This window comes from Caretta caretta, chromosome 4 (assembly GCF_965140235.1).
Source record: "Caretta caretta isolate rCarCar2 chromosome 4, rCarCar1.hap1, whole genome shotgun sequence".
Lineage (NCBI taxonomy): Eukaryota > Metazoa > Chordata > Testudines > Cheloniidae > Caretta > Caretta caretta.
Window position 1 is genome coordinate 88,606,368 of NC_134209.1, and position 23,064 is coordinate 88,629,431.

The window sequence follows — 23,064 nt, forward strand, 5'->3', positions numbered from 1 at the left end:
CAGAGCACCACATTTTGGAGCCAGAAATTGGGAAGCAGTTTCTTTTCTGATATAGATGAGGATGCTGCAACAGAGGCCATTAGCAGTGAAGTAAGAAGAGTGATATCTGGAAAGTGAACAGCAGGCTGATCTCTCTTCCCCATAGTAATGATGTAAGAGAAGTTTGCAGTAATGTCATGTCATAATTCATGCTTCTCCAAATTGAAGACTAGTAGCAGAGAGGTCAGAAGGTGTATTAAGGGTAGTGGTCATAATTCCAGTGTGGTTCTGCTCCACAACACAGCAGCAGCACAAAATATGACTGCATTCACTTGTCTGAAACCCAGAATGAGAACAGTGGGTAGGGGCTTCCCCCCATTATATCATTTATATAATATGCCACTTGATCACTTTGTTGGTTGAGGGTTGACTGGGATATCAGTACAAAATGAGTGGGTACCTTGGCATATGGAAGATGACTACATTTTGCTTTTGCTTTTCATAATTACTATAAACAGTGTGAAAATATCCTGGTGGCAATGATGCGTTGGGGATTGCACTGGGAAGCCTGAGTAGCACTGCAGGACCTTGTAAATTTTTTTCTTTCACAGTGATTTGCTCCTCTCTAGTACCATAGCTTCCATATAAGTAATACACACTTGACATCGTTAATGTTTTGGTACCCACAATATTACTTACACCACCCAGCCTTATTGTCTTTAATTATAGGATCACAGATTATTTAAAAAAAAATCAATAGACTATATTGACCATTTCTGTAATCTTAAATAAATATGTGTAGCATCTAGGTAGTACAGAATAATGTTCTGCTCCAGTTGGCTTGATCATGACAGATTACTTTATTTACTGTTGTGGTGGCTCAGGGACAAGCTGCATCTGTGATCTCTCCACCAGTTTCTTCCATGGGTACTCTTCCAACTGGCAGCCCTCTCTCTACTGGCATTCCTACCAGAGTGGAAGTCTGTGGTTCTCCCCACTTCAGACTGGAGTACCAGGCTACAACACCCCCTAATCCCTTCATACTGTTCGAGTGAGTAGTTGCTTTCACCCCTTGCACTCCCTCATGACTGCATCCCTCACGTGACAAGTTTCACTACCTTCACCTCTGCCAGGGTGGACCCTTGCAGTTCTACCACTCCTAGCTAAAATCCCAGGGTAGCAATCCCCTGGTTTCAATCATATTAACACAAGAAGGCCCAACTGAAATTGATACCTGTAAGTCACTTGTCTCTGGGAACCTGTGATCAGCAGTTGATTAAAGTTATTCAAAACAGACCCTTTCGTATTGTTCATTCATCCCAAAGGTACACACAACAAGCAGAGAACAGTCTAAGAGTCCAAAAGGTTTAGCTGCTTGCGTCTTGCTTAAAGCTCGTCATCTCTCTCAAAGCTTAGCAAAGCCCAGCTACCTCAGACACGTCCTGCACATCTCTGCCACAGCCCCACAGACCTGCTACATTCTCTGCTCTCAGCATCAGTCCTGTCTCTCCACACCCACAACTACCAAACCTGCTGTTGCCCACTCACACCTTCCTCTCTAGGCAGGGGTTCTTATGTCCTTTGATCTTAGATAGAAAAACAAACCTATTAACGTGGCTGAAGTCAGGCATTTTCCAATTCATAGCTTTCCCACTGTTCTCTTCAGAGCCCTTAGTATTCATAGAATATCGGGGTTGGAAGGGACCGCAGAAGGTCATCTAGTCCAACCACTTGCTGAAAGCAGGACCAATCCCCAATTTTTGCCTCAGATCCCTAAATGGCCCACTCAAGGATTGAGCTCACAACCCTGGGTTTAGTAGGCCAATGCTCCAATCACTGAGCTATCCCTCCCACTGTTCCATTTTCCTTGATGATCTTATATCTAGTCATTGTTTAGTTTCCTGTTTTGCTCATCCCAACAGCACTTAACTCCATGCAGTCAGACAGAATAATATCAAGCAGGTCAAATTTGTAAAAAAGTACAGATCCTATGGTAATAGTATTGTATTCTTGTTCGCTTTTCAATTGAGTGTATAGTTAAGAATCAAGAAAGTAATTCCCCAGTCACATGGGTAAATCAGTGTTCTTAACTTTCTCATTTCAAAAATATGGATTTGAAATGTTTTCATAAAGTTGAGTATAGATACTGAGATTAGGGTAAGTGAGGAGGATGTGACAAATGGAAGGGATAACTGGGGAGACTTAGGTTGCAAAATGCTGAAGTCAAAGTTATCACATACAGGTGCATCCCAATTTAAAATGAAATTCTCTCTTATCCATAGAGTCAGCAATGGTCACTGTCTTGACAGCAGAACATATTAAGGTTTGGCTACCTGATTAATGACTTCCATCCACATTTTGGGTGTTGCTGACTGCAATGGAATCATTTTCAAAGTGACTCCAGTGCTGTATGATAAACCGATAGACGAAGGATCTGACCCTCCTTCACAAGAGATCTTTGGCCACAGAGAAATCTCCACCTACTGGGTTTCTCTGTGCTTTAATGTACTAGAAATCAGAAAAGTCAAGCTGAACAATTCTTACTGTGTGGGGATAGGATTGAGCTGGGATGGACTCCAGCAAAACTTAAGATTTAATATATAAAAACACTTCTGAACTGCTAGTGTAGATATTTAAAGTAATGCTGCATAAAAGTATACAAGTGCTTTTCAGATGTAATATCATTTTCAGGGTGTATCAGGTACTGTAAATATTTGGCAAATATTTCCTACCCCCACTCTTACGTACGTATGTACGTACGTGTGTGTGTGTGTGTGTGGCAGGGGGAAGATTAGCAGCTGCTATAAGGTGGGAAATAAATTTCCATTTTAACTCCATTTGACCCTGATAATATTCCAAAAACTTTATCTTTTGTTCCTTAAAACCACCCACCCACCACCACCACTACAAAAACCTCATCTGTGCACTGGCTGCTGCTCTGCCTTGTGCCACCTCTTTATGGGGCTTCTCTGCGCAGCTGGGTGGGGGAGGGGGTAAAGCCCCTGCAGGCACTGGGAGAAGGTGACATCACTCCCTCCACTTCCAGCACCGCCTGCAAGCCCCAGCCCCACCTCCACCTGAGCTTGGGGCTGCAAATGTTTTGCTTGGGGCGGCAAAAAACCTAGAGCCAGCCCTGTATGTCAGCAGTTCCTAAACTGTGGCCTAGGGATCACTTCCTAAAAGTCCACAGGGGGCTGGTAACAGAGGAAGCTAGAGGGAGTTAAATCAGATCCAAACTAAATTACAAAGAGAGATAAAATGAAGTGAGCTGTAGCTCACGAAAGCTTATGCTCAAATACATTTGTTAGTCTCTAAGGTGCCACAAGTCCTCCTTTTCTTTTTAAAAGTAGACAGTGTGATTAATGTTTTTTTCAAAAAAAGATAGAATACTTACCTCAGTAAAGATAGCTAGAGTTATGTAAATAGTTTCAAAATGCTTTTTATCCTACAAGCATTTGTTATTTTTGATTTAGGAAGTTTTGCATTTGGAAATGGGAAAGATGGTGACCTAGACCACTATGAATGGAAGGAAAGATACCCACAAGACAGTTTGTGAACATTTATGAAAGTTTCAGAATACCTCTCCATATGTTATGCAACATTTATCGATAAGCTTAGATACACATGTATACTATTGTTATGGCAGGAGTCACCAGGTGGTGGCACTACACGTAGTCTTACAAATTGTGGTTTTTAGGCTATGTCTACACTACGAGCTAGGAGAATGATTCCAAGCTCCAATACACATACTTGCTCTCACTCTTATCTGAACTAGCATGATAAAAATAGAAGTGTAGCAGAGGTAGCATGGGCTAGCTTCCCCACGTACATACTCATGGGGTTCAGGTGGGGTTGTACTTTGGGTGGCTAGGCTGTGCTCAGATCTAGCACACCCCTAGGTAGGTTATCCACCTTTGATAATTATTGTATGATAGCACATGATATCCAGTGGTTCTCAACATGTTTCATTTACAATATTTAGTACAACTGTGTTGACATTCTATGAGGCGCTTGTGATAGCTGCATGTCAGAAGTTTTTGTGACTGAATTTGATTCACCTGAAGGCAGGTCACAAATCTCAGTCACAATTCAGTAGATCATCCAGATTTTATTGTTCAAGTTTATTGTTCTTGTTTAATGCTGACTTCCAAAGCAGCATACCACCAGTGTGGGTTCAGATGAGAACAAACTCAGGAAATATGAAGGAAGGGAGTGAGGAGGCAAAGGGAATGAGCAGGCACCATGCTGCTAACATTCAATTTGTACTTACCTAAAAGTCCTGTGGTTCAGTTCTTGACATTGTCCCTTGTGAATGACAGCAAATTAAAGAGTCATAAAATTCATCTTTGTTTAGAAGAACAAAGAATTACTGTTTATTCCAAAGTTTAGTGTGTTAGTTATCTCTGCCATCACCTTAATCAAGGGACACACCTGACAAGGAATGTGCTAAATATGACTAGTAGGAGGCCACAGATAACAAGACTCAATACTTTGCTTCAATTAAGAGAGTAAAAATAACAAACCATAGGCATATCTCTTTTGCCTTTCCGTATAAAAATATATGCCCCAAGTGTTAGTGAATATTAAACATGTCCCTGTCCAAAGGCTATCATACTCTAAAACAGAGGGATAAATTTGAAAACAGTGTGGAAAACGAACAAGATTTCAGATTTCAAAAAATGCATATACTTAGAGGAGTATGACATATAACCAGTCATTTGTACTATGTGACTTTGATAATACCTGTACTTTTAATTCATAGAATGAAGACTGACTTCCTAACAATATAGCAAGTTTCTAATACTTATATTCTCAAGGGGTATTGCAGTGTATTCGTATTGTATGTAAGGACATGATTTTTTTTAGCCCATCTACTTATCGGGCTCTTAAATCTAATGAGTCATACTGCTATCCTATACCTGGGGAGTGCTTCTTATTCCTATTGTATAATAAACACTACATAAATGGCTGGGAGTATACGTGAGAGAGAACTGGGAGAGGAATATAAAATATTTTTATGAACAACATTAACATAAATTATTGGCTAATTTTTTTCCTATTTTATTTCACAGAACAACTGCTCTTATACAGTAGTAATAGTTTCATCATACATTATTGTTTAGAGGAAAACAGTTTACACACAGTACCTGTAATATCTACAGTTTGTTTTGTCAGCTTTGCTACTGTTATTCAGTACCCGTCAGGTACACTAGTTAGGTGGTAAATTTATAGCATATACAATGGCTGTGTTTCCCAAACATATTCCTTTTGTAAAAGCCTGTGAAATATAACAGCAACAAAGAACACCAGAACTCACATTTGTTTTTTATAGGACAGCTAGTAAATCTTTTCCCACATTCTGATGCATCTTTCTATTGTACTATTTCTCTATACAAGATCCTCCTTTATAATTATTATTAATTATGTCATGTAATGCATACATAGTTTATTTTAGCTTCTGTTCGCAGCTGCCTGTAACCTTTCAGAACACTGAAATCCTTTTTTTCTGGGTTTTTCTGCTGTTCTAAATTTCATTTTGGAGTTTGGCATTTTATTTGTTCTTTCCAAGCCTTCTGCAGCAGCCTTTCTTTTTGTTTTCTTTGTTTGTGTTTTTTTGTTACTCTTTCATTATATTCGTTATTTCAGTCTTTGACAAACTAGTTTGTTCTTGTTCTCTCAAGTGTAAACTTATTTTTCTCTTAATTTTCCCCCCTTTTTTATGCACAAGCTATTAGCTGACATGTTTATTTTCCAGACCAGCTTTTTAAATTTGTTTTCCCTCCCTTCATTTATAAATGATGTAATATATTATTTATATACTATTTCCCAAGTGAGTCCTAAGCAGCATATTTGATAGTCCTCACACAAGCCATTCCATGAGAGAGGCATCTCTCAAGCAGCTGACACCAGTGAGCCCAGTGAGTTTTTTAACCTCTCCAAATTTTAAGGGCCAGCCAACAACTGCATACGTACTCCATCACTCAGGCTATGAAAGTGATGCAGTGTGCAAGTCCATTCCCTCACTTTTGCTGAGCTTGCATTGTTTTGCCCATTGCATATTCAGTCAGAAGGTAGCCTGGAACAAAAAGCTGGCCATCAGAAAGAAATATGGTCTAACTTCAGTACTGTAGATGCACTTGATCAACATCAGCTCAGCATCAGTAATTAGACAGGGATCAAATAATAATAATGTTGGCATCCAAACAACCTAGTCAAACTTCAGTTGTCTCCACATACTGTTACAAGAGTTGGACGCAGTCTTTTAGGCAGGATTCAATATGTACGTTGAAAATAATTCCATATCTATGAAGTTAAATGTGAACAAGGGATTGGTGTCCTTTATATTGTTGTTAATAATGTCCTCTTTCTGTCCTTTTTTACATACTAGCTAAAGAACTACATTTACTTTGTATATGACATGCTGTCTTTTAGAATCTAATTAAACTTACTTTTTGGTCCTTAGGTAGAAAGATTACTCTGCTGAGATGAGCTCTTAATTAATGCACAGAGAGCCTGAAAGTCCCACCTCTCAACGGTGATGATTGGCATTCAAGGATACATAAATTACACTAATTGAGCTTTGCATCTATACAGTTTTTCCACAGCCAACTCATCAGAGAAGGTAGGTGACCAGAACAGCATAAAATGTTATTTCACTATGTTGTATGTTTTCCCAAGAGAGAAAAACTTTTCAAATTACTGAACATTTATTATCATGGGAGGCAGTTCTTCCCTTCAGTTTTGAGATATAGCTTTTGCTTTTTATGATAAAAATCAGCATTTTTAACAAAGCTATTTAAATGTTAATAACCACAAACTTCACAATTTACAAGCAGCAAAATCTTACAAGTCAATTATTGTATGCAAAAATAATTTGGCAAAATTTATTGATCCCAAATTGTGTTGCCTAGCAACAGACAAACATTCCCTAAACAGGAGTTGTTTGGAATCAAAGCCAGATTTTGTCATTCAGATATTTAGCTAATTATTAGTGCTCTAAGTCTTTGGCTCAAAAGATCCTGCAGAAATCCTGATGTACAATATATATTAATTGCATTTTCAAACAAATCTAAATATATTTTAAGGCTCAGCTTTTTATGGTGCGTATATTATTTATTACTTTTACTCAGTAGCTGCAACTTTTTGTCAATGGAACAAGACTTAGACATATTCTCAATACTGTGAAATTTGCATTACTGTCTGAAGTGTTTGCGTATTCTATAATAATAATAAAGTAATGTACAGTTTGTAAGAATGAACTGCCTGTTCTGTCTGTAGAAGGTCCTCTTTTAATTTTTCACTAACAGTCTGATGTAGTGATTTTATGATATTTAGGTGTACGCTCACTCATTTATTTGTAGGAACTGAAATTTTAAGGAATTTTTGGTTATGTTTCTGAATTATACTTGTGTGACAGGGCTGGGCTCGTCAGCGGTACCCCCTAATGTTTAGTCCCTAGGTCACAACTCTTCCCGGTCTCTAGCATCTCCTAGTGCTGGTCGCTATCGTGTGTTAGCAATCTCTTTTTTAGTAGATGGAAACTCGGTCCTCCAGCCAGGTCACCACTAAAATCCATCCCTTTCTGGGGTAACAGAGACCAACAAATCATAGAAGTACAATGTCCCCCAAAAAGGACTTGCATGCCCAATTCCAGGCCCTTGAGGACCTCACAACTTTACTTCAGGACTTACATTGTCTATATCCCCTTAGGGCTCTCCCTCTACTGGTTTCTGACCCAGGGCCCTCGGAGTGGCTATCTTATCAAGCACCCAGGAATGCTTTGAGACTGCCACCTTGGGCTGCTTTCTACCACTTATGTTCCTAGTCCAGGGCATTGTTACAGTCTCACAAACAATCCGAGAAAAGATAGAACGAAGGGTTCTTTAATCCTTAAGGACTAGCTAGTCGCTGCTGTGGGGCCTAGGATAGCTGCCAAGTGCAGACCCCTTTCCTGCAGCAAAGATTTCCACAGTTCCCATACTTAGGAGCTCTTGGGATAGGTCCATCCCCCTGTCCTATCTGCTATCCCTTCTTTGTGCGCTATCTCTCTTTTAAACTCCTCCTCCAGCTGGAACAGGCTCTGCAGGTGCAATAGGGCAGGGCCACATGGGCCCAGAACTTCTCCTTAACCCCTTCTATCCCAGTGTTGGGTTTATATTCTCCATCACAGATTGTCATTTAATTTAAGGCTATATTATAGTGCAAGCCAGTTAAGATGAAGTCACTGAACAAAATCCAATGTGCTCATCTTTAGCTGATGTCCATTTAAAGAAAGAGGTACCAGTGAGAGCAGGGTGGATATAGAAAGACCAGGGAGAACTGGGATATATCACAGAGATATTTGGCAGAGGAGAGAAATTGCAAATGGAGTGTGGAAGGTGCTGGAAGCAATCAAGGAGGAAAACTAGAACTTAATCCCCCCCAAAAAGCCTACATAAAACTCTAGGTATGGCTTAAGCAACAACTCACTTTTTTAATCTGTTTGGTCTGGGAAACTGACTTTTGTCTATTTGTTTAAATTGTCTGGATAACTTCAGCCCATTTTAAGATGAGCTATTGTTTTTTCCTTGTTTTTAATTTTCCTTTCATAGATAAAGTCTGTTCCTTAGTGATTTCAGTGAAAATCGTGAGTCCTTGTAATAAGATCAAATGTACATAAGTCAGAAATTGTCCAGTAATTTTTTACTTTTACCTGGGGTCCTTTGGTTTCTAGTTATGGGTATGTGTCCATACAGGGCTTGTAAAATGTTTAGACATGCCTCAAAGGTATTATTTTTACGATCGTTAAAGAAGCCAAAAGAATATTTCATGATTATGTGTGCAGTGCTTCAAACATAGAACAGTAACACTTCCTCAAACACTTTCCAAATTGAAAAAGATTAACTGGAAACCTGTGATTATCAATTGCCTAAGATTGTGCTATATCTGGATCAGGAAGAGATGCAACTGTTTGTGTTTAAATGAAAAACGAATGCATCTGTGAAAGAAAAACTGAAGACTACCTGTGTATTGACAAGGCGATTACTTAACTGCAGCTGCAAATGGAGACTCTTGACATGGGCTTCAACTACCAAGCAAGTTATAAAGGGAAGGGTCTCTGGGTATATAAGAACAGGAGTACTCGTGGCACCTTAGAGACTAACACATTTATTTGAGCATAAGCTTTCGTGGGCTATGACCCACTTCTGTAGCCCACGAAAGCTTATGCTCAAATAAATTTGTTAGTCTCTAAGGTGCCACAAGTACTCCTGTTCTTTTTGCGGATACAGACTAACACAGCTCCTACTCTGAAATCTGGGTATATATACACTTAATAGTTCTAAGATGTTGAACACAAGAACCCATGGGCTGGATCTGGTCTGCCTGTTGTACTTACAAGACCCTCATGGCAGGTTAAGATACTTTGGAATTTAAAATATAATTAAAAAAACAATGTAACCCCTGTGGATATTATGAAGATAACCTTCTAAATGGTGAATCAAGGCAATGCTATCTTACTGAATCTAAACAGAGAGAGGCTGAAATTTCTAGAACAGTGTGAAGCATAATATTCATCTCAATCTGATGAAGCCTAAATGACATTAACTCCTTCACTAATGATTATTTTAATAGAAACGCCCATTTAAAAAGCTTTTCCATTTTAATGTTGTTCGAGTTGTGTTGGTCCCAGGATATTAGAGAGACAAGGTGAGTGAGGTAACATCTTTTATTAGACCAAATTCTGTAAGTGAAAGAGACAAGCGTTCAAGCTTACACAGAGCTCTTTTTCATGTCTGGGAAAGGTACTCCTAGTGTCACAGCTAAATTCAAGGTGGAAAAGATAAGAAATTAACACATGCTGCAAGAGACCGTTCAAGGTGAAGTAGACAGTTAACACCTCTACTGTCATAGGACAAATAAGGGTCACAGATTGTTGTAAACCCAGTGTTTCTGTTCAGTCCATGATTTTTGGTGTCTCAGAGAATGAGGAATTTAAGTTCCCAGGTTCAACTTTTGAAGGTGTTGTGCAGGTTTCCTTTGATGCTGAAGATTGAGAGGTCACATATGGAGCAATTGTTTTATGATATGGTGTTTTTGTCTTTTTTTCATTTTTACTGTGTAAGAGGATATGAGGGCATTGTGTTTGTCATGTTTCACCCACAGTTGCTATTGGGACAGTTAGTGCTCTGGATGAGATACACCACATGTTGGATAGGCATGTGTAGGACCACTGGATGATGAAAGATGTGTTGTGGGAGGTATTGATCATTATAGCAGCGGAGATATGCCTGCAGGTTCTGCATCTTTTGTTATGGCAGGAGCTGGTGCTGCTCTGTGTGCTACGTCCTGGGTTTTGAGGAACTTATTCCTGATGATGAGCTTGATGAGGTCATCTGAAGGCCAGACAAGGGTGTTCAAGAAAAAATTTATTTTAGGATGTGATCCTCATCAAGTACAGGATGTAGTTGTTTAATGGGTTCCAGTGGGTTTATATGGGTTCCAGTGTGGGGTGATGGGTAACAAGTAAGGGTGTGTGGTCATAGAGGTTTTTTTCCCTCTATTGAAGCAGGTTCTTTTGGGGTATTTAGATGACCCGTTCTTGATGTGATCTACTTACCTGGTGGAATGTCTTTGTTTGATAAAGATGGTTTAAGTGTGTTAAGGTCCGTATCCTGAGCATATTCTGCCATATCTGAGTGCCGCTGTAGATAATTAATTTCTTGTGTGTTTGGGGTGGTTACTGGATCTGTAAAGGTTAGTTGGGTTTCTTATATGTTTTTGTAGAGTTCCATTGTGGAACTTCATCATGATGTTGGTGTGGGAGAATTCTACAGAGAGTGTGATGAATGGGTGGTGGTTGTTAAACTCCCTCAAGAAGTTGTGGTGGAAATCTAGGTCATCTGTACAAAGGGTAAAAGTATCATTGATGTATAGCAGATATATCATTAGTTTCATGGTGCATTTGTCCAGAAATTCTTCATGGAGATGGCCCATGAAGCAGCTGGCCTACTGGGGAGCCATCATAGGATCCATGACTATTCCCATGTTTGTCCAGGGGATTATTGAGAGGTTCGGTATAGGAAGAGTAGGGCAGATGCTGGTGGGCGGCATCGACTTCTGCAACCTCCCCTTTTCCTCTAGAGAGGGGGAGGGCATGGAGAGGCCTAAGATTCCTGTGCAAGATTGTTTGGTTGGGGAGAAAATGAACCACAGCATGGAGAAATCATAAATTGCTGAGAGGAGTATATTAGAATTCAAGTTCTCCACCCTCTCCCCAAGAAAAATTCTAGTCAGCTCTGCAGCTTCAGGAGTTCAAAGATGGAACCAAAATTCAAAGTGAAGAGAAGAACACACAGACAAAGAAAGATGGAGAGTAGAAAAGAAATGGGTAAAGGAGGATGAAAGGAAAGAGGAATAAAGGGCAGAATTGATGGAGGTCCTAAAAGTGTTCTGCATCATTACTGTACTGCAAGATCCTGAATGTAACAATTAACTATGCTAAGTTAAGACTTATTCATATCTGAGGATCACTTTCATCTTCAATATTATTGCAAAGCTACCTTGGAAATCAGTGAGAATTTCAGTGGGGAATTGTAGTTAGTATGCGTCCCTCACTGTGTACCTCCAGGACCACACATCTTAATTAAAAATGCAGTTCTGCATGGAATGAGTTTAATGTAATTTGGTCTGCTCTGTGGCATGAGTCCTTGGACAAAGTTAAACACCTTGCAATATTGTTTATCAAAGTTATAATTACTAGTGTAGCTAGGCTTTCCATAGTATTCATATGGACATGTTAGTTTCATATTTTTACCAGTGTTACTTTATCATTTTCTTTTTCTTTTTGTACAAATGCCAATAAAATATGCTCATCTGAAGCTTGAAGTGGGCATCTGAACAAATGTTGGGAGCAGGTACTAACTTGGGTACTCAGAGGGAGTAAAGTATTGTGGCCTGCCAAGGGAGACAAATGATGAAGTAACTGTCTGGTTTCAGGATCACAGGAATGGAGTTGGGCACCACAGGATGCTGAGATAGTTATTGGGAGTCCTGAGGGTGCTGAACACTGTGAAGGGTACCAGGCATGGTTACAGTCATATATAAGGTTTCAGAGTAGCAGCCGTGTTAGTCTGTATCCACAAAAAGAAAAGGAGTACTTGTGGCACCTTGGAGACTAACAAATTTATTTGAGCATAAGCCCTTGGGTGGCCCTTGTTTCATGTTCTCTGTGTATATAAAATCTCCCCACTGTATTTTCCATTGCATGCATCCGATGAAGTGAGCTGTAGCTCACAAAAGCTTATGCTCAAATAAATTTGTTAGCCTCTAAGGTGCCACAAGTACTCCTTTTCTTTTTACAGATACAGACTAACACAGCTGCTACTCTGAAACCTGTCATTATGCAAGGCACTGAATTTAGCCGTATGGAGTGGAAATCTATTAACTTCATGAAAAAAACTCATACAGATACAGACAGACATCATCTTCCTTTCCAAATGCAAACAGATGGACATCATACCAAAAGGACTGAAGTCATATATAAATAGAAGGTGGGGGATGTGGAACCTAAATATTTATTGAAATGTACTGATGATTTCTTGGGTGAGACAACAAAAGTGAAGCATTACTTTGAAATCAGAAGAATCTTAAATCTGACAAGCAAACCCTGAATTGAGAAGTATGCAGATTATCTGAAGATCTTACATCAGCACTTCATTGTGATTGGAAAAGAAGCTAAAAGCAGTCATGGATTATGCCTAGATGGATCCAATCAAATATAAAACACCTCTCCTCCCTAAGATTGCCAAGTATCCAGTTTTCTACCAAAACACCTGGTCAAAAAGGGATCCTGTCTGGGATGCTAAAAGTCCGGTTGGCCACAGCAGGGCAGGCAGGTTCCGTGCCCAGCTCTGTGCGGCTCCCGGAAAGCAGCCGGCATGTCCCTCTGGCTCCTAGGGGGAAGGGCGGCCAAGGGACTCCACATGCTGCACTGACTCCGCAGCTCCTATTGGCCGGGAACCATGACCAATGGGAGCCGAGGGGGCAGCACCTGTGGGTGGGGGTAGCGCCTGGACCACCCCTCTGCCTAGGAGCCAAAGAGACATGCTGGCCGCTTCCCAGGAGATGGACAGAGCCCCCTCCCACACTCTGAACCCCTCTGCCCCACCCTCCAGCCCAGAGTCCCCTTCTGGACCCCAAACCCCTCATCCCCGGCCCCACCCTAGAGCCCACAGCCCCAGCTGGAGCCCTCACCCCCTCCTGCATCACAACCCCCTGTCCCAGCACAGTGAAAATGAGCGAGTGAGTGAGGGTGGGGCAGAGGGAGGGGGGATGGAGTGAGCAGGAGCCGGGGCTTCAGAGAAGGGGTGGGGAAGGGGGGCAAGGATGTTCGGTTTGCTGCAATTAGAAAGTTGGCATCCCTATCCCTCCCTCCACAGCAAGCCTAAGGGCTCCCCATAACAAGTCAAAGGACTCATGGCAATCCAAGCTCCCTGCCTTGCCTATGTTACCTTCTGCATCCAGATCTCTCTTAACATTCCTTTTGGTGGGCACTGATCATTGAATAAAAACTTTGTGTTTCTGTGGGCCCAAGCCTAGGGCTTGGATCCATTGATCATTCATTAATCTCCCCCTAGCTAGATGTAGTACAGGTTTCAGGCTGGGGGCTGCATAAGGTTCCTAATAATTAAGTGGGGGTTGTAAGGAGCATGATGTTTTATGAATACAAAGACAGAATGGATGGAAATAAATTTGCATTTTTAAAACTATTTGATGTAATTAACAGGAAATGTGCACCTCAGATGACCAGAAAGGGCATTTGGTTACTCTTTGTACCAAATTATTTAAGATATTAGTATATTAAGATGTCTCCTGGGACATTACAATATAAAACCACCTTATCATGTGAAATGATCTAACTGTGCTCACATTTCTTGAGTGTTTGTGTATTTATAATCATCAAATGGCAATAGCTCACTATGTGCTTCATTAGACTCGGTATCTGTGGAAATATTTATTAGTGGGGAAATTAAGCATATGTTCATAATCTTGGCAGCTAACCCTGCTTCAAACTCAGATGTTCTTCTCTAGTTAAAATGTGTTTTATATTAATCCAACAGCAGTATTTTGGCTGTAACATCAACTTTCAAAAAATATTGAGTATCATCCCAGTTAAGGACAATTTTACTTCCCTTGCTTATGATAAGCAATTAAAGCATTAATATCAGATATTTCATTCTGAACTGTTACAATAATAAAGTACAATCAGCATAACATTATGAGCCTAGACTGGAACCATTAACATAACAGAATACCATTCAAGCTAATAAAATCTGCCCTTATTGCATCTCTGCATCTGTACATACACTGCCAACACATGATCAAAGACTGCAGCTGTTTCAGTTATATCATAGTCACATCAGAGTCATTTTACAGGTACAGCAGTTACAATTGCAGGGACATCCTATTCACCTTGCAGGCATATATAGTACAGTTGAACCTCATTAAATTGCACCTTGGTGTTTCCTGAACCTGAAGGTTTATCATAGTACATCTATCAAGAGCTATGAATACAGTTTCTGTATTAATAAATGTTTTTGTCTAGTAATGCCTTTAACAGGTATCTTTTTGAGACATTCAGTTGTTGGGGAAATTTAGTATTTCAGAGTCTCATAGTCACTTATATAAATGTCTGGACTGTGATCGCCTAAAGGCAAGGCCCATTTCTTCCTATATGTTTGTCTAGCACCTAGCAGTTTTTAGGCACTGGGGAAATAATAATAATTCATTAACTAGTTAGATTATGCTGTAACTTAATTTAAGGCCTGTCCATCTCCTTTAAGTGAACTTTTTTATTATTATACCAGGTGGGTGAAATCCTGGCTCCACTGAAGTCAAAAAGAATTTTGTCATTGACTTCAATGGGGCTAGGATTTCAGCCAGTGTATTTTTACTAATAATCTAAATGGTTTGGCCAGTAATAATCAATCAGCTTCTTTAGTATTACCAGGGTCAATATGAAAAATCGGAGACAGAGAAAGAATGACTTGCCCTCTTATTAAGCATTAAAAATTCTTTATGCAAAATATGTTTTAATAATTAGTTTGTGTTTTGCATAGAATATCTACCTTCCTTATTCCAATAAAATTAAATCCTTACTCAGAATTCTTAGACATCTAATTGATAGTATTTGTGCTTCTAGTTAAATGTGAGTATAAAACTGCACCAGCGACACTGAAGTTTTCATAAAGGCCCCCTTAAATTTTTAGTCCTAAGTCATATACTGCATTTGCAGGTTTGCAGAGATCTAAATGTGAGCATTTGTGTCTATAATTATTTGCAGATGCAAATAGTGCAAAATGAAGACCATTTTTTAAAAGGATGTCTTATTAATATATTATAAAAATCATAGAAATGTAGGGCTGAAACGGGTCTTGAGAGATCATCTAGTCCGGTCCCCTGGACTGATCATCCCTGTTAGATGTTTTTCCAACTTGTTCTTAAAAGTGACACAACCTCCCTTTGAAGCGTATTCCAGTGCTTACCTATTTTTATATTTAGAATGTTGTTCGTAATATCTAACCTAAATGTCCCTTGCTACAGATTACTTTCTTGTCCTACTGTCATTGGACATGGAGAAAGATTGATCACTATCCTCTTTATAACAGCCCTTAACTTATTTGAAGACTATCAGGTCCCCCGCAGTCTTCTATGTTTCAAGATGAAACATGCCTGTTTCTTTTAACCTTTCTTCATGGATGAAGTTTTCTACCCCTTTTATCATTTTTGCTGCTCCTCTCTGGACTCTCTCCAATTTGTCCACATCTTTTGTAAAGTGTGGTGCCCACAACTGGACACAGTACTCCAGCAGAGGCCTCATCAGTGCCAACTGGAGTGGGACAATTACTTCCCATGTCTTACATATGACACTCCTGGTAATACAACCTAGAATAATAGCCTTTTTTGGAGCTGCATCACATTGCTGGCTCATATTAAATTTGTGATCCATTGTAGCCCCCAGATCCTTTTCAGCAGCCTTACCGTCTAGCCAGTTATTCCCTATTTTGTAGTTGTGCATTTGATTTTTCTTTCCTACGTGTAATACTTTGCACTTGGCTTTACAGAATTTCAACTTGCTGATTTCAGACAAATTCTCCAATTTGTCAAGGTTGTTTTGAATTCTAATCCTGTCTTCCAAAGTGATTGCAACACCACCACTACCTGCCCCCTGGCGGCTTGGTATCATCCACAGATTTTATAAGCATACTCTCCACTCTGTTATCCAAGTCATTAATTAAAATATCGAATAGAGTAACAGACCTAGAACAGACTCCTATTGGACTCTATTAGATACGCCCTCCCATTTGATGATAAACCATTGATAACTATCCTTTCAGTGTGGTCTTTCAACCAGATATGCTCCTACCCTATAGTAGTTTCATGTAGACTACATTTGCTTATGAGAATAACATGTGGGATTCTTGTCAAAAGCCTTACTAAAATCAAGATCTACATCTACTGCTTCCTCCCCATCCATTAGGCCAATACCTCTGTCAAAGAAGGAAATCAGGTTAATTTGAAATGATTTGTTCTTGACAAATCCATGCTGGCTATTCTTCATAACCATGTTATTCTCTGGATGCTTAGAAACTGATTATTTAATAGTTTGTTCCGGTATCTTTCCAGGTATTGATGTTAGGCTGATTGGTCTATAATTCCCCAGGTCTTCTTTGTTCCTCTTGTCAAAGATGTTTTCCCTTCTCCAGACCTCTGGAATCTCACTGATCCTCTGTAAATTCTCAAAGATAATCACTAACAATTCTGAGATTGCTTCAGCTAATTCCTTGAGTATTCTAGGATAATTTCATCAAACCTTGCTGACTTGAATAGATCTAATTTATTTAAATACTCTTTAAGCTGTTCTTTCCTTATTCTGGTTTGTGTTTCTTCCCTTTTTTGTTAATATTGTGTTGAGTATCTGGTCTCCATTAATTTTTTTTTAGAGAAGAGTGAAACCTGGTCAGTTTGCTAAGGGCAAGTACAAAAGAATAGCACAAACATGTAGGGACAAAATCAAAAAGCAAAATCAAAAGCAAAATACACATTGAACATCTCAGCTTTTTTGAAATTATTCATTATTAGCTCTCCTTCCCCACCAAGCAGTAGACCTCCATGTTTCTTTCATGTCTCTCTTGCTCCTAATGTATTTATTGCCTGTTATGTCCCTTGCTAGGTGAAATTCATTTTGCGCCTTAGCTTTTCTGATTTTGTCCCTACATGTTTGTGCTATTCTTTTGTACTTGCCCTTAGCAAACTGACCAGGTTTCCACTTTTTGTAGGATCCATTTTTGATTTTCAGGTCATCAAAGAACTCCTTTTGGAGTCATATTGGCCTTTTACTATTCTTCCTATCTCTCCTTTGCATCTGGATAGTTTGCTGTTGTGCCTTTAATATTGTTGCTTTGAGAAACTGCCAGCTCTCCTGAATTCCTTTTTCCCTTCCATTTCCTTCCCATGTGACCTTACCTACAGTTATCTGAGTTTATTCTGCTGCTCTTGCTCCTTCCTTTGCTTAGAATCATAAAATCTATCATTTCAGGAGGATTTTCAACCAAATTGCTGTCAGCCTTCAGATTTGCTCCCAATCCTCCCTGTTAAGTCTAAAATGGTTGCCCCACTTGTTACTACTTCCACCTTCTGAAACAAGAAATTGTCACCAACACATGCCAAGAACTCATTGGACATTTTGTGTTTTGCTTTATTACTTTTCCAACAGATGTCTGGGTAGTCAGTCTCCCATTACTACCAGGTCTTGTGTTTTGCATACTTCTATTATTATTTGTTCTAGAAATGCCTCATCTATCTCCTCCTCTCGATATGATGGTGTATTGTAGATGCCTACCATAAAGTTGCCCCTGGATTTTTCCCCCTTTTGTCTTCATCCAGAGACTTTCAGCTGATCTGCCTCCAACCTACTTCTGGACCTCAGAACAACTGCATACATTCTTAATGTATAATGCAAACCCTCCTCCCTTTTTTTCCTGGCTGTCCTTCCTGAACAAGCTGTGCCCTGCTATATCTATATTCCAATCATGAGATTTATCTTAACAAGCCTTAGTGATCTCAATTAAGTTGAAATATAACTTATGTGCTAATACTTCCAGTTCTTCCTGTTTATTCTCCATACTATCCAGTTGCATTTGTGAATACACAACTAAGATATTGAGCAGATTCCCCCATTGTTCTCACTCTTGTTGCTTCTAATATAATTTTCTGTTTGCCCCCCAACTTCTATCCCTCTCTTTACATCACCATTTTTAATACATATCTGTGGGTGTCTCTCATCCCTTTGAATCTAGTTTCAAGCTCTTCTCACTAGGTTGGTAAGGAGATGCTCTTCCCCTGCTTGGTCAGGTGGATCCCATCTCTTCCCAGCAGTCCTCCTTCCTTAAACAGCATCCCATGGTCGAGGAAGTCAAAGCTCTTCCATCCACACCAACTCTACAACCACACACTCATCTCCAAGATTCATGTATCCATACCTGGGCCCTCACCCCCAACTGGGAGGATCCATGTTCCTATTTACTTTTCTGCTATGCGCACTTCACACTTTACAGACAAAAGAAGTAAGCAGCAGCTCTGGCTTTGTTCAGACGGTATGTAATGTGTGTATAAAAAGGAAGAATAGATTGTAAAGGTAAAATATGTTAGGTTGGTTTATAATCTATTATGGTAATAGTCCAATTGCTTGTCATGTTGAGGAGCTTTGTGCTTTAATTAAGCAATAAAACATGACAGGATGTGAAATACAATGTAATAATTCTTTTCTAGTGTATTGTTAGGCAGAGGCCAAAGGCCGAGTGCTGTTGAGTGCAGTAGGCATGAATTACTACTGTGTAATTTAAGCACTGCAATACTTTATTGCAATTATAAAATGTTATTTTCCTTTTATAAAAAAATACTAAAAATATTTCAAAATTATCATTATTACTATAAGTACATTTCTCTCTTTCTACAAAATACTTTTTCTTGAAAGAGTAGTTCCATAAGAAGAGAAGAACTTTTAAGATATTTTCTTTATACTTAGATGATGATTAGATTCTAGTGTGGTGGTACTGCTTTAAGGAACATTCTGTTAGGATGCAATTTTGTTACTACTTTTCCTAAGAGAAGCTAAAGACAGATAGTGCTGAGAAATTTAGACTCAAGCTTCAGTTAAGTCTTGTCTTTAACTGGGCAGAACTAACTAATGATAAGTAGGTAAGTAATCCTATCAAGAGGAGAAGTCTGCCAGAAGCCTAGGATTTAGTGGAGGAAGGTTTTTTATTACTATTATTATTTTTTTAAATGTATTTACCTTTTAAAATGGTGTTGCATCCTGTTCCCATTACTCCCTATTGGCTTCCTTTTTGAAGGCCTCTCATTTGTAAAGTTCTTAACATTCATCTCAGATCACAAAAAAAGTTAGTTATTTTTAAAAACTGCATTTTTTTCACAGTCTCTTTTCTGGCAGCATTGATGTCGATGAGAAGAGAACTAAACTTTAGGAAAAGCTCCTACTGGCTCTATCTGGTACAGAGTCTTAAAGGCTGTACAACGGGAATCATTTTGAAAAAGTTTTGAGCTAGTATATTTTCTGTCCTTTCATTCGGGTAATAATATGGTGAAACCTGATATGGGTAACAAATACCAAGCAGGTAGTTTTGTTATATACATTGTATATCACCATTTTGAAATCATGTTTCAGGTGATTCTTCATTTTCCAAAGTTGTTTCATAGTTTATCTTGCTGGGTGGAATGGTTTATGGGATAGGATGCCTTATTTTGGATTTGTACATATGATTTCTTTCTTTGGAGGGAGGAGGAACATCTTATAATGAAGATGTGTTGATCTGTCTAAAAATATGTCTTCAGAATTGATAAGGGAGAACCAGTTGCATGATTGTAAATAACTGTACTTTCTCTAATATGATGTGCAGTAATACTGGATTGATAGGTAAGGTTGCCAATTTTCTAATCACACAAAACCGAACACCCTTACCCCGCTCCCAACTCACTCCATCTGTTGCTCACTCTCCCCCACCTTCACTCACTTGCTCATTTTAACCAGTCTGGGGTAGGGGGTTGTGCGGGAGGGGGTGAGGGCTCTGGTTGGGGGTGCAGGCTCTGGGATGGGGCCAGAAATGAGGGGTTCAGGGTGTGGGAGAGGGCTCCAGGTGCTTCCAACCTGGGGCAAGGGTTGGGATGCAGGAGGGATGAGGAGCTCTGGGCTGGGGGTGTGGGCTCTGGGGTGGGGCAGGGATGAGGGTCTTGGGGTGCAGCAGGGGGATCCAGGCCAGGGCTAAGGGGTTTGGAGTGTGGGAGGGGGTTCTGAGCTGGGGCAGAGGGTTGGGTTGCGGGAATGGTGTGGGGTGCAGGCTCCAGAAAGGAGTTGGGGTGCAAGGTGCGGGCTCCGGGCTCCGGGCTTACCTTGGGTAACTCCCTGGAAGCAGAGACATGTCCCTCAGCTCTGAGGTGGAGGCACGGCCAGGTGGCTCTGCATGGTATGCATTGACTCCAGTGGCAGGCACCACCCTCACAGCTCCCATTGGCTATGGTTCCCGGCTAATGGGAGCTGCAGAACCAGCACTCAGAGCGGGGGCAACGCATGGAGCCCCCCGGCCACCTCTGTGCCTAGGAGTCGAGAGACATGTCGCTGCTTCCGGGGAGCCATGCAGAGCCAGGTAGGGAGCCTGCCTTTGTCCCACTCTGCCGCCGACCAGACTTTTAACAGCACTGTCAGCAGTGCTGACCGGAGCCACCAAGGTCCCTTTTTGACCGGGTGGTCCGGTCAAAAACCGGACACCTAGCAACCCTACTGATGGTTGAATTTTCATTTTTAGCTTTACCTATGTGACTACCTTAATGGTAACATTCCTGATAGATGAGGAAGGCCAAATGTGGACTAAGGAATCTTTTGTCTTTAATGTGAGGGTGTGACCCTTGAGGCTATGGGTCCCCCCATACAATACCACTAAAATCAAGCTGTAGCATTTCTTGTTGTGGCCTGCAGTTTTTGTGAATTCTACTTCAGTGTTAAAGCTGAGGATGGCTACAGTCTACTCCATTTTTATGTAAATTAGGTGTGACCCTCAGGCTACTGACAAGTTGCCAATGCAGCCCTTGATAGAGTAAAGTTTGGGTGCCATTGAGTAAGGTTAATTATGACTGCTATCCCCTGCTGACTTACTGAAATATCAGCTCATTCATTTCCTTTCAATGTACTATTTACTACTACAGTTAACATTGTGTTACATTTTCTTCCATATTCATATATAGCTACAGTTGTCATAATAGAAGAGCTCATTTAATGAGAGATCTCACAGTAGAGAAACAAATTTCAGATCTCTAAACTTATCTCTAAACGTTTAATCTCTAAAGCTCCCTGCATACCTATCTACTGTTTGTCTCTTTGTCCTCTTACATGCTTCTGGAACTCTGAAGCACATGAAACATAGTGAGAAATTATGCAAATAGTCCCTAACTTTGCTGGACAAATAAAACAGTTTAGTAGAGAGAATATTTCAGGATAAAGGGTAATAAAGTGCCAGTCATGCCTGCTTTGTTTCCAAAATAGAAATATTTTTGAGATTTGATTAACAGTGACATGTCAGATAACAGAAGAAGAAAGAATAAAAAAGATTTGGAAATAGAAACTAAAAATAGTAATGTGGTAATTTAATAACCTGACAGATTTTATTCCATCAGCTAGGAAGGGTTTGAAAGCCATTTCCTGCTGCCACTCACACCACAGAAACTTCGGAGTTCAGAGATGAAATCAAATACCTGATGTGAAAATCTCCTACTATGATTCATATCTAAAGATTCATATTCAGATCCTTGTCTAGTAGATTCTTTGGGGTTGTTTAAATTAGAACTAGCAGAATCCAAAAGTTTGGGAGTATTAACTATATTATTTTGTTGATAATACAAGACATGGAAAAAGAGCAGAAATATTTCTTGCTTGGCTATCTGCAAATGTCATCACAATTCCCACAGGTAACTGAACAACCTAAGCTAGAAAATATCCCAAATGTGTGGGCCAGGTGTTCAGCTTGCAAAGAAATTATTCCAAAATGACTACATGGTGTTGGACTAAGTTCTGCTTCATTGGCATCCAGAACCATTGCCAAAGACTGAAGAAGCAAGGAAAAATATCCGGTTAAATTATGAGGCAAAGAGATAAAAGGAGAGCAGTGAGAATATGTGCTGTGTCATCTTTAACTAATGGATCCCCCTCTCGGCCCACAATAATTCAAGAATTGGCATGTAGTGTGTTCTACAGATGGATCAGCTGCAGCAGCCAAGATATACCTGTATATAACTCGCTAGTTAGCTAGCTAGTAATCAGATATTTTCAGATGATCTCACAATTGTTTCATAGAAACTAAATGTGAGTTATCCTCTATCGGCTTAGTAATTGAGCCAGAGGCAGTACTCTCTCTCTATTTGTCTCCTCCCACCCCTCAACTCAGGGACAATATCAGATTCTGTGCCCTTTTCTTCAACTGTGTGGTAGAGTTGTGGGCTAAAATTAGACATGAACAAGTGATAGCATCTGCCATAGGTACTGTAACTCGTTTTATCTAAGTTAAAAGGCCTTTTAAGTTTGTTCAACTCAGAGGAGAATGTAGAGGGAACATTCAGTCCTTGTGTTTAGAATGATCACTGTGTTTAGCATGATCACTGTATGTTTTAAGTTGGCAACAAAAGTGTATTGAAGTGGAAACACTGCTTGTATGTATATTGTTGTCTGAGCATGTAAAGCTAAACTGGGTTCCTGTTAGCTAGACCCTTAATGAAAAAACACCAAACCCAAACTTACCCACGAACACTTGCCACCACACTTTTTTGCAAGTAATGAAGTAATTTTGTCCACAGTACAGACAGAGCCAACCATAGGCAAGCTTCCTCATGCCTCCCAGTGAAGATGTTTCATCCCCATTTTGGAGGTACCATTTCAGGTAGTGAGAACATAGTTATGGTTCCATGACCATTTGATTCTTGGCTCTGCCGATGCGATTAGCAACTATGATGCTAATTAATGCCACATCTGGTGGTGGTTTA

The 23,064-nt window shown here is 39.9% G+C and overlaps 1 protein-coding gene across 35 annotated transcripts in view; it reads left to right on the forward strand.

Moving 5' to 3' along the window:
• TENM3 (teneurin transmembrane protein 3) overlaps positions 1–23,064 on the forward strand; it is a 2,220,601-nt gene that overhangs the window by 1,254,457 nt on the left and 943,080 nt on the right. For all 35 annotated transcript variants that reach the window (XM_075127819.1, XM_075127816.1, XM_075127814.1 and 32 more), the window contains one exon: positions 6,443–6,601. The gene's annotated coding sequence lies outside the window, so the exon portion shown is untranslated. The remainder of the gene's footprint in view (positions 1–6,442; positions 6,602–23,064) is intronic.